Genomic DNA, 12,827 nt, shown 5'->3' with positions numbered 1-12,827 from the left:
CGTAATCCTTACCCATTGCGTTCCAAAAGGCACTACGGTAACAGGTGCATCCTATGAAAATGTTTTGAAGAACAAATTCCTTCCTGCACTGCAACAAAAACGTCCGGGAAGGGCTGCGCATGTGCTGTTTCACCAAGACAACGCACCCGCACATCGAGCTAACGTTACGCAACAGTTTCCTCGTGATAACAACTTTGAAGTGATTCCTCATGCTCCCTATTCACCTGACCTGGTTCCTAGTAACTTTTGGCTTTTACCAACAATGAAAGACACTCTCCGTGGCCGCACATTCACCAGACGTGCTGCTATTGCCTCAGCGATTTTCCAGTGGTCAAAACAGACTCCTAAAGAAGCCTTCGCCGCTGCCATGGAATCATGGCGTCAGCGTTGTGAAAAATGTGTACGTCTGCAGGGCGATTACGTCGAGAAGTAACGCCAGTTTCAGCGATTTCGGGTGAGTAGTTAATTAGAAAAAAAATCGGAGGCCTTAGAACTTGAATGCACCTCGTAGAACAAAATACAGATGATAATGCTACGCCGCTCTCATGATCCTGGGCGTATATATTCGCTGACTTGCAACGCAGTTCATTGATGAATCAGTGGTTAAATTATATCTTAAACTCTTGATATTTCGATAGGAAAGGAAAATAGTATTTTATTACGTCGCGGGCAGGGCACAATATTACATCACCCCGCAGACGGGAATTTGAAAACTATTTACAATATTTTGAAATTACCGTCCAATTTTGGTAACAATAAATCCCCTGATTAGTCATAGACAGGTATCAGTTATTTCAATTGATCATAGGGTTTACGTTCCCTTTACAATGTTTATTGTTTAGCTTCCAGTCGCTTTCTATCACTGACATGTGCACCTTCACATTTGGACTACTGTTTGGTTAAATTTCGAGGGGGGGTCCGGGAGAAACAAAACCGTTTAAAAAAAAAAAACCGCCGCCGTGAGTCGAGGGTTGTGCATGTCTACGAGTTATATCACAATCAGGACTTTATGATATTTTCAAATTGTAGTTGTATATTGCAGTATTATTGAGTGTTCAGTAAAATTACTTTTACTTTGGAGTTCACTACCTTTTAGGTTGCACTATTTGGAAGTTATGCTTTTATAGAATAGTACCAGGTAGTAAATATTTAAAGTCAATTCACTGAACTGGTGGTCAACTATGCTGATATTTTTTTATGAATCCTTAAATATTTCAACTCAAATCTCAATTGATTACATGATCACAGAACAATAAATATACCTTTTTTGCTATTAACGTCATATTAGTATGGAAAAGAATATTACTCTGGGTTATGATTACACAACACATCATAAATTGTAACAGGAAAAATCTGAAATATTTTACAATACAGTTGTATTGAAATTTGTGTTACGGTGAATTAACCAGTTTTCAATCAAAGTATACTTTATAACTTTACTGTGTGTGTAGTGTATGTTTTGTGGTTATGTTTCATAACAGCCTTCTATTTAAATTTTCACGTGATGGAATGACGAATGACTTTCATCCACAACGCTTCACAGAGCGCGGAGTGCGATTGATAGCCGTTGCGCGCGAAGTCTCTCTACGTACGGTTCGGCAAACATTAGTTGGCTCCGCACAGTGCTGCGTAAACCTTTTCAACAATAGTTCAGGCGAGGCTAGCGGCGGCTGACGAGGAAATGTTCAAGCCAAAGCAAGAACGTTGACTCAATGTTCCGGCTACACACACGAAACATAGTCTTTAACAAGTTGATCAAATTTGTAATTCCCGGGCGGATTCTGCCCTATTGATCACACTTGTTTTCGGTTTGTAAAGCACAAAATTCAGAGATCACTTTCTGTCTGGTTGCAATTTATGGTCACTGAATGAAGCACTTCACACAGTTCGCTCACAGTAATGTGTGGGGAAATGTCACCAAATCGCCTCACAAAACCTGACGTGGTACCACTATTCATTAAATAGGATTATTTTTATACACAGTTCATTGTGACAACCTTTGCTTTTATATATTGTCCAGTAAATCAAAACACTGTTCAGTGAAAAATACGATGACGCTTCATTTTAAAAAGTCTCAATCAACGTATTCACTTTAGGCAAATTTTATAGTTACAATATCTAGGTATTCTTTGAAACACAGGTCTGTGAGAGTTAACTGCTGTGTACATTTAGCTATACTCGCGTTGGAGGTTCATATACTGGATTTCACAGTAACAGTCACTGATCAGAAGATCATCTTTACTGTCCATAAAGAATTACAATGAAATTATAAATATACATTACTCAAAATTCAGTTACTCGTAACCATTTACATATTCACAGGAAAGAAAACATAAATTCCTTTCTCATTCAAATTATATTCGTTGCTCGGTCAAGTAGAGAAAATCTCGCGATTTTACTTCCTACTTAAGAAATTAAAATTGCAACGAAAATTAGACAAAAGGCTACCACGTAAGGAAGTATTATCTAATGGTTCAATCAAGGCAACACCTCTGATTCTCTAGAGCCTGACTATCTCAGGGTTCTATATACAAATTACAAATAACACATTAGCACAAAAATCGAAATTATTTCATAAATAAGTGGAAAAATGAAATTTACTATTCATCAAATGATTCAAAGTTTGAGTTTATTCATTGACTTTGCAAAGACAGTTTAAAATGTTTCTTTAACTTCATTCCTGCCATGACTGATTATTCATATCCATTAAAGCAATAACATTTGAAAAAAGTTCCTTTTGAAAAAGTTATCTTTGATTATTGAATGAAGTTATTTACTTAACTAATTCAAATGGAAAAAACTTACGAGCTAAATACCGAAAGAAAGAGATTCGCATTAGTTATACACACATCATGAAATCTATATACAAGTTAGATACACAGTACAGTTGTTTACATACAAATACTGGTACACATGTAATAAAGGTCATTACTTCAAGTGGTTAAGTAGCACTTTGTTTACTAACATTTGATCATTCATAACACATTTTTAAATCTATCTGGTTGTAAAGTCCCTTGACTTTGTCACTGAACGGTATCTTCAATGATAGCTTCCGTTTTTACTCCACGGCACGGCATATGATGTCCTACAAAAAGTTTCGTGTGGGGCAATCTCCGTGTTATACACAAAGTTCTTTATGATGCCAGGTTTACCATCAAACATAGGCATATAATCTTCAATGAGATTTGCGAGTTATTTCTTCTGTACTTGGTTCAGATAGGCCGACTCGAATGCTTTTGCTGCAATTGATGCTGAATTGTTAGGTGCTTCTGCGTAATTAATTTTCGAGTTCAGAGATTCTGACGTCTCGAAATCCCTAGAAATGTGAAGTATTCTTGGGCCTACCAATTTAACAATAATATTACGACAGTATCTGTTATGTACATTTGGAGTCCTAATTAACCGTAGTGCAATACTTTTGCGTTTGTAACTACGCATTTTCCCACAGGTAGATCAATTTTCGCGTTTCTACCGCGCAGAAAATCCCATCCCAGGATGCAAGGAACCAATAAATTTTTAATTAGTAAGAAGTGGCACTTAAGTTGCTCGTCTTCTACATAGAGATCGGCCTGCACCTGTTGCTTCACTATCTGTGTCGCAGCGCCTAATGCGCCAGAAACTTGGCAATTTTGCACGGACAATATAGGTAATCTCTTTATGCGGGTAATTTGGTCGAACAAGGTCTTATTTATGACACTTGTAGTGGCACCAGTACCAATGATTGCTTCCACACTAACACCATTAATAGTGACCAAAGTCAGGTTCCTCCTTGTCCTGTACCAAAAGAAAGGGTAGACCTACAAAATGAAGGTAAAACTAGTTTATATTGTTGTAACTGGAAGTAAGATCCTTGTTTGGAAGTTGAGGTGATTAAATTATTTAAATGTTATTGATGACGTTATGGTTTACACTATAGATAATGCGGAAAAAGAAGCCAATACAGAGGCGAATTCCACTTTTGAGTTTGAAAGTCTTTTCGAACACAGCAGCGAGGATGATATCTCCAGTGGCAGTAGTGATGCGTACGATCCAGATAAAAACCAAAATGACCATAGCAATAACAACAGCACGGAAGACGACGATGACGAAGTTGATGTGGGACCAAAAAGTACTAAGTAGCGCCGTATAAGGAAAAGCAATCAATCACTTCAAAGTTTGCAGAAAGAAAAACGTATGAGGGGACAGGATTATTTAGGAATGCAAAAAGATGAATTTGACAAGAAGAGACCAACAATGAACAGAAGTAGGAGGGAAATGAAACCACGATGTACTTGTAAACATTCTTCCCTAAATCGCAACAGGAATTGCAAGGATATTACAGAAGAGCAGAGACAGCTAATATTTAATCATTTCTGGCAGGATATGTTTTGGGGTGAAAGAAAAATTTTTGTTAGAAGCCATGTCTACTACGTTCCAGTTAAAAGACGCAGAAATAATTCAGAATCTAATAAATCTCACCGTTCTAACACACTATACTACAATTTTGTAATAGAATGACAGAGAAAAAGTCTGCAAGACTATGTTTCTGAATACTTTGTGCTTAGGCGAATTGAGTGTCAGAACATGGGCATCTAGTGCATCAGGAAGAACGCTTGCAGAAGGGCCTCAAATGCAGGAGAGACCAACGAAAGTTTCAGGTGGACGACAATCAGCATCAGATTTTTTTGCAGAGTTGCCGAAACTGGAATCGCATTACTGCCGTCGTTCTTCCACAAAACTCTACTTGGAACCTAACTGGCAGAGTAAATCAGAACTACATAGGGAATATATACAATTTTGCAAGAAAAGAGGACAAATCCCAGCTGCTTGCAAACAGTTCTGCGAGGTATTCGATGAAAATAATCTTAACTTATTTTCGCCTAAAAAGGACCAGTGTGATATTTGTTGTTCTCACCAGACAGGCAATCTCTCAGACAATGAATACTCTTTGCATATGGCCCGAAAAACTGAGGCAAGGGAAGCGAAAAATAGTGATAAATTAGGATCAGCTAGAGTGTTTACAATGGACCTTCAAGCACTTCTCCTTTTTCCCAGACTAAAAGCATCTGCACTGCACTATAAAAGCAAACTGAAGGTCCACAACTTTACCATTTATGATTTAAAAAGTAACGATGGTTATTGTTACGTTTGGCACGAAAGTGAAGGTGGACTAACAGCTTCGGAATTTGCCAGTATACTCGTGCATTTTCTAGAAACGTACGTCCAAAATGATTCAGAAGCTATTTTCTTATCTCGCCAATCAGAAAGGCATTACAATAGTGCAAAAATTTCTGGAGAAAGATCACACTCAAATGGAGTGTGATTCTATGCACTCCACCATAGAAAGGAAGTTAAAAAACAGGCACATTTATACTCTTGCTGGCTATGTAGAAGTTTGTGCTACCGCAAGGCAAAGTCCTAGACCTTATGTTGCCAATTATTTGGACCACACGTTTTTCAAGTCCTATGACAAACTCTCGTTGTATTCGTCTATTCGGCCAGGATCCAAAATTGGGGATCCAACAGTGACTGATATCCGGTGTCTCAAGTATGATCCCTCCGGAAAAATGGAATATAAATTGAAATTCAGCGATACGTGGGAACCACTTCCAAGAAGGATGTCAAACATACCCAGCTCATTTACAGTGCCCCCTCTCTACAGTTCACCACTAAAGATCAGCGCAGAAAAGTTTACGCATTTGCAACAACTAAAGCTAGTCCTTCCTAAGGATGTGCATTCATTTTATGACACATTGCCTCACATTTGTAATGAGAGAACATGTCCGTGTCTAAAAAAATGCAGCCGAAAATAAACTTGTTTACAGCCACCTATGACTCAGTGTAGCAGCAATCGTAACAATAATAAATGTTAATAAACTGCACAAATGTTTACAGTAAGAAAAGGTTAATTAAAGCTATCAACATTGTTTCTATGTTTTTTAAACACTGTAATTTATGAACATCCAGATTCCAATATTTTGATCAAAGTGAAATTATTCATTTCACTTTATATCTGTAACAATGTATTGTTACAGACGTTTCATAATACACAAATAATGCAAAATTTAAGTAAGTTCTTTTAGAAAAAATTCATTTCAATTCTTAACCGTGCACTCGTTACATGCCTCTTATCTCCATCACTACAAAAAAAAAAAAAAAAAAAAAAAAAAAAAAAAAAACTGTGAAAACCTCGTAACTCCAAAAGCCGGCAGACAATTTGAAGTGCATAATAAAGTCTTATGTACCAATGACCGGATCCATATTGTGTAGCAGAAACCACTACATTTGACTAATCAGGTCCTCATGTGATTTCTATAATTAGTTTTTTGTTTCTCCTGTAAAATTTGACCAATTTGAGTTACGAGGTTTTCATTGCCTAGCGACGATATGCCTTGCCAAACTCTTCAGACTCTGGGTACCCGGTGTACCATGGATAGATTTTTCAGAGATCCTACTGCCAAGTGCTTGTGCCTGGGACATCAGTAGTCTGGCCCAGGTGGCATAGTGTTGGGGATAGTGGAATGAGTGAATTCTGGTAATGTAATAAGGGTTTGAGGGATACCCAAGTACTTTTATGCTCACACATTTCCACAACACGTTTGGCTAAAGTGACAATAACATGGACAATAGAAACTAAACTAATTTTAATTTAGGGACAATAAACTGTACAATTTAGAATCTCGCAATGGGTTAGTGAAACTAGAAGACAAATACAATCAAATGGGATGATCAGAAATTAAGTCGTGGTATGAAACGCACATGTAGGCTTGGTGTTTTAAGCAAGAAAAAGAAGACTGATACAAGAACTATTAGAAGAATCACAGGTAAATTAGATTCAGTTTAAAAAGAATGAAAAGATACTCCATGTAAATGATTGAAGGCTATGTGGCAATACACTGATGTACCAATGAGGAGGTAGGATGTGTCTCGAAACAGTTTTAGAACCTTGCAACTCACAGCAGAGACCATTACAAGATGAAAATGGGAAACTTCAGTCGACTATTGAAGCAAGACTAAAAACTGATTCATCACTGCAATGTTTCTGATATGTTGCCAGAAATTACAGAGGTAATACATTCGTAGAATTTTATAATGCTATACCAGACAATAAAGAAAATGTACAGGATATAAGGTTCCAATATAGGATTTGAAATGCAAGTGATGAAGTTGAGAGTATGATAATTTATTTAAGAATACACAGATCTGTCAGATAAAATTAAGCTGCAATATCAGCATGTTGGAAACTTACATTGTGGCAGACACAGTTGAATGAAGTAATTATTTAACAAAAGTATTTAGGCAAAGAACAAATGATGTTCAAATATGACCAAAGGAGATTAAAACATTAAGACAACTATCATGGAGAAGGTGAAAATTTCAAGCAAATAATAATAAGGGCATTATAGAATCTACTGATCTAAACAAAACTGCTCAGTGATGTCTTCAAGAGGATAAGGACAGACAATGCAATGGCAACTGAAAGCAATAAAAGTATTGAGAAAAGAAAATAACAGTTTGTGTTGGGTACCCTTGACCTTCATCTGTTTAGATGCAGATGACACAAGAACAGATAACAACACAGAGAAAACTATATAAGCATTTCAAGATTCTTTAAATTTTTCTATAATTCAAGACACAGGCAGCTATTATTAAAAATAATGGCACTGTGGAATTAATACCAAACGAGGCACATAAATCTGTATGAAGTATGAAAAAAGAAAGTTGCCCCTGAGGAATGGAGATGATGTGTCAATAAATATGGGTTAAGTTGGAAAAAGAGAAATAAATAATTTGCAAAACTGTTAAAAATGAGAGTGGGGTGGGGGAGGGGGGTAGGGACAATGCCCTGAAACTGAATCAATGCTCTAATTATTTCACTTTACAAAAAAAACAGACAAACAAGACATAAAAATTACAAATCTAGCAGCTAACTCTCCATAACGCACAAAATATTGTCTATCAACACCATGTTAATCAGCCAAAGGAAAAATCTAGCTTTAGAAGTGGACACAGTGAAACATATCTTTTGCAAGATTGACATAAATATTACATTGAAGAAATGCGTAAGAATTGCTGCTTTGTCTGGCAGTCGCTGATTTTAAGAAAACTTTTTGCTCGTAACAGATAAAGGATGAATTTCTATTAGCAATCAGTAAAGAACATAAACATTAAGTTTGGATGATAAAAAGTAAAAATACTGTGTAATTTATTAAATATTATCTACACCTATACTCCAGAATCTCTTCGTGGTGTATGGTAGAGGGCACCTCTTACACTAGTACCTGCTGCCTCTTCTCTGCTCCATTCAGGAATGGCTTGTGGGAAGAACTGTTGTCAGTAGAACACAATATGAGCAGTAATTTCACGATTTTCTTGTCTGCGAGGTATATGTTACCTGATCTTCCTGGAACATACACTGAAGGAATTTCAACAGTAAAAATCTCTGTGATGCATCTCTCTTGTAGTGTCTGCCACTGACAATTGTTGAGCATTTTTAATAAGAATTTCCAAACGACTAAACGATCCTATAATGAAACATGCCCCTCTTTGTTGGTTTTAGTCTCTCTCTTCTATCAATCCAGATTGAGTAATACTCAAGAATCAGCCGAAAACATGTTTTGCAAACCACTTCTTTCCAAGGTGAATTTCCTTTCCTCAAAATTTTGTTCTATTACTCTTCACCTGGCATCTATTTTTCCTACAGTTTGTTTCGTACTATCACTCAAGATGGTTACTTCTATGTATTTTACAGTAGTTACTATTTCTAGTTATTTTCGTCTACAGTGTAATTGTACAGTAAGAGATTCCATTGCCTATTTAGGTGCAATATATTACATTTATTTTCATGCAGGGTCAACTGCCAGCCCGCACTGATTGTCAAACTTCCTAGGTACACTCATATTTTTTTTAGTGAATGCCAATGTGGTATAACGTTATCAGTGTTTGTCTTGTTGAGATTCCAGTTATTATTTGTGAAAGCAATTAGGATTATTGAAGTATCTTTTAAGTTTTATCTTAGAGTTGTTTGGGGATAACACTGCAAAACAGAAAATGAAGAAAACAGGAAAACTAATGATATTTTATACAATTTAGAACTATTTTAAAGGAAATACAATAGAAATACCACAAAAATTCTGATGAGCATATTTCAGCTATGTAAATATCATATGCTGTATAGTTTTCCTTGGCATATTTGAATATAAAACAAATGTTTTAAAGATAAAAATTCAAAGCTTAAGCAGTAAATATGGTACTAATCTTCCCATATCTTTATTAGAATGCATTTTAATATTATCAAACTTTAATTTTGCAAGTTTGTTCTTATCCCATACCCCTTTTTGCAACCAGAAATAAAATAATAGAAATCAAAAGCATTTTCAAAATTCTGAATATATGTTTGATTACCTTCATAATTTAATGGTACCAAACATAAAATAATTAACTCAAACATTTTACTGGATCTTGGATTGTTGTTTTTGGAGAACTACAAATATTATAGTTTGTCTTTGCCTTAGTTTGCAGTTTTGAAAAAGAAATTTGTAAAGTTTATATTACTCCAACACCATTATAAGAAACTAACATTTTCCTCATGTCTTTACCTGCGTATGCATTCAACACATTTGTCACACTCATCTCCTCCTTCCCCTCTCAGTGTCCACTTCTTCCTCCTTTCGACTGTGTGTCTGCCTCATCCTCTCACCTATATCTGTCTATCACCTCCTTCCCACTTTCCTGACTCTACTTCTACTCTTTCCCCCTCTCTCTGTCCATCCCCTCCTGTCCCTTCTCTGTCCAACACCTTTATCAGTCTCAAAACACCTTGAGCCAAACCCATCACCACGTGTAGCCCTTGCACAACAGGTTGATGAAGCAAGCTAGCAAGCAATACTACTTCAATGTTACACACCTGTCACACAGGGCAGCCTACATGCCAGAAAATTATTTCTTGCTCGTTAAGTGCAGGCTGCCCTGCAAAGCAGGTCAATAAGGCAGACGATACTATTCCCACACAACACACCTATCTTGCAGTGTAGATTCAACAAAAGAGGCTGGAAAAAACAAGTGCCAGATTCTCTCTCTCTCTCTCTCTCTCTCTCTCTCTCTCTGACACACACACACACACACACACACACACACACACACACACACACACACGCGCGCGCGCACGCGTTTAGGCAGTTATGAATATTAACCACAGCCCCACAGTATATTTATTCACCAATTGAATTTGCTGATGACAACGATTGGTTTGTGGGGCGCTCAACTGTGCTATTATCAGTGCCTGTACAAAGTCCCAATCTGTACACTCTTTACACAGTCCAATCTTTACACAGCCCAATCTCAACATGTTCACAAATGATGATGAAATGATGAGGACAACACAAACACCAGTCCCCAGGCAGAGAAAATCCCCACCCGGCCGGGAATCAAACCTGTGATCCAGAGACAGCAATGCTAGCCACTAGACCAGGAGCGCGGATGCTGAATTTGCTCTCAACAGTTCATTGCACTTAGAGGGCAACAATGACATTCATAAATGCAGTACTATAAGGACAAATTACATGCATTGCTCTCTACTGAATCTAACTCGGGACACGGGAAGGAAGGAAATACACAGCAGTGTATCTAACAATATGGCTGAGGAAATAGAATGTTTGACGGGTAGCAAAATGGGTTCCAAAAATATTGATTAATGCTTCCTCTCTTTAACAGTTCTTCAATAGAAATAAGCAATCAATCAAAAACCTGTGAATGGCCAATTATATAAATATATTTATAAATTATCTGTGTAATCTTTTGTTCAATTAAAACATTCCACATAATAATATTCATTGTGACTGTGATCTATGGGTGAATATGATCCATGGAACATTTCAGTAAAAACCTACACTTGAACTTCGTTTCTCATTGCTCCCAGAAATTGGTATTAAGAGGATGAATCATTTCAAGCAATATCTTGTAAAATTTTATACATTACACAGAGTAGATTTTATACTTGTGTTGCAAGTGAGGGCTCTACGAGTAGACTGTGAAGCTAATGTGAGAGTAAACTAGAGAACAGAAAGAAATACAATTACAATTATAATTCTGCAAGACTCAATGTCTGATGCATGTCTTGTAATTGTGTAACATTTTGGTGACTTGCACGTCCCTAAAATAACTGAGTAATCCTACGGGAGAAAGGGGACCTACAGTTTAACATGGGATTTGAACCATATATTGCTCCTGGCAAAATCTCACTACTGACAAGGGAACCTCCCCATCGCACCCCCCTCAGATTTAGTTATAAGTTGGCACAGTGGATAGGCTTTGAAAAACTGAACACAGATCGACTGAGAAAACAGGAAGAAGTTGTGTGAAACTATGAAAAAATAAGCAAAATGTACAAACTGAGTAGTCCATGCGCAAGATAGGCAATATTAAGGACAATGTGAGCTCGGGAGCGCTGTGGTCCCGTGGTTAGCGTGACCAGCCGCAGAACGAGAGGTCCTCGGTTCAAGTCTTCCCTTGAGTGAAAAGTTTAACTTTTTATTTTTAGTTTATGTGACAAACTCTTACGTTTTCATCACTTTTTTGGGAGTGATTATCACATCCACAAGAAAACCTAAATCGGGCAAGGTAGAAGAATCTTTTTACCCATTCGCCAAGTGTACTAGTTAGGTGGGTCGACAACATATTCCTGTCATGTGACGCACATGCTGTCACCAGTGTCGTATAGAATATATCAGACGTGTTTTCCTGTGGAGGAATCGGTTGACCTATGACCTTGCGATCAAATGTTTTCGGTTCCCATTGGAGAGGCACGTCCTTTCGTCAACTAATCGCACGGTTTTGCGGTGCGGTCACAAAACACAGACACTAAACTTATTACAGTGAACAGAGACGTCAATGAACGAACGGACAGACCTATCGTTCCGCAGCTGTTCACGCTAACCACGGGACCACGGCGCCCCTGAGCTCACAATGTCCTTAATATTGCCTATCTTGCGCATGGACTACTCAGTTTGTACGTTTTGTTTATTTTTTCATAGTTCCACACAACTTCTTCCTGTTTTCTCGATTGATCTGTGTTCAGTTTTTCAAGGCCTATCCACTGTGCCAACTTATAACTAAATCTGAGGGGGGTGCGATGGGGATGTTCCCTTGTGAGAGGTGAAAGTTAGGTCAAAGGCATTCTGAAAATTCCATGGTCAGACTGGGAACTTATTCCATGACCATATGATCTCCAGAAATGCACTTATCACTTGACCACCAGATCAGATGACAGAAAGAAAGGAAAATCTCTATGACAGGTGCCTATAAGAAGACAGATAAATCAATTTTAACTATTTAACTCATTTTGTGGGCACATTTTTTGTAGCAATTCACATAAGTTAATTTTTTTGGTACAATATTAGAGCTATTATCAAATTGACTATATTTAATTTTTGTGAATTAGGACAAAAACTAAGGTAGTAAGTATTCTTCCCACTGACCCTTTTGCGAGCTGTTGTAAGTTGCCATTTCAAGTGAAAAATCAACTGCATTTTGTGTATTTATTTAACATTATTCCAAGAACATTTCCACTTTCTTTCCAAATTATTTATATTCATAGTAAATTAAGTGCCTGTAAACAAGTAATATATATTTCCCAAATGAATGTTCAAATAACTTTCAACTTCACCTTTTTATTGTCTATTATATTGGAGGCAGCATGGTTCTATGTACACACAGGGGCACTCTGCGGGAGCTGCATATGTACTTTGTTGTCTTGCCTCGAGCTTTAGTAGAACACATGCAGCACCGTCTGTGTGTTTTTTCCTAAATAGGCATATGATCTCCCACTTTTGCCACATGCACATGATCTG

General features: G+C 37.2%; 1 protein-coding gene across 2 annotated transcripts in view; it reads right to left on the bottom strand.

Moving 5' to 3' along the window:
* The window catches only part of LOC126162052 (G patch domain-containing protein 11), a 158,966-nt gene that overhangs the window by 10,457 nt on the left and 135,682 nt on the right, over nt 1-12,827 (bottom strand). The window lies entirely within an intron of this gene.

The sequence above is a fragment of the Schistocerca cancellata genome, chromosome 2, assembly GCF_023864275.1.
Source record: "Schistocerca cancellata isolate TAMUIC-IGC-003103 chromosome 2, iqSchCanc2.1, whole genome shotgun sequence".
NCBI classification, from domain to species: Eukaryota; Metazoa; Arthropoda; class Insecta; order Orthoptera; family Acrididae; genus Schistocerca; species Schistocerca cancellata.
This window is presented reverse-complemented; position numbering and strand designations above follow the sequence as displayed.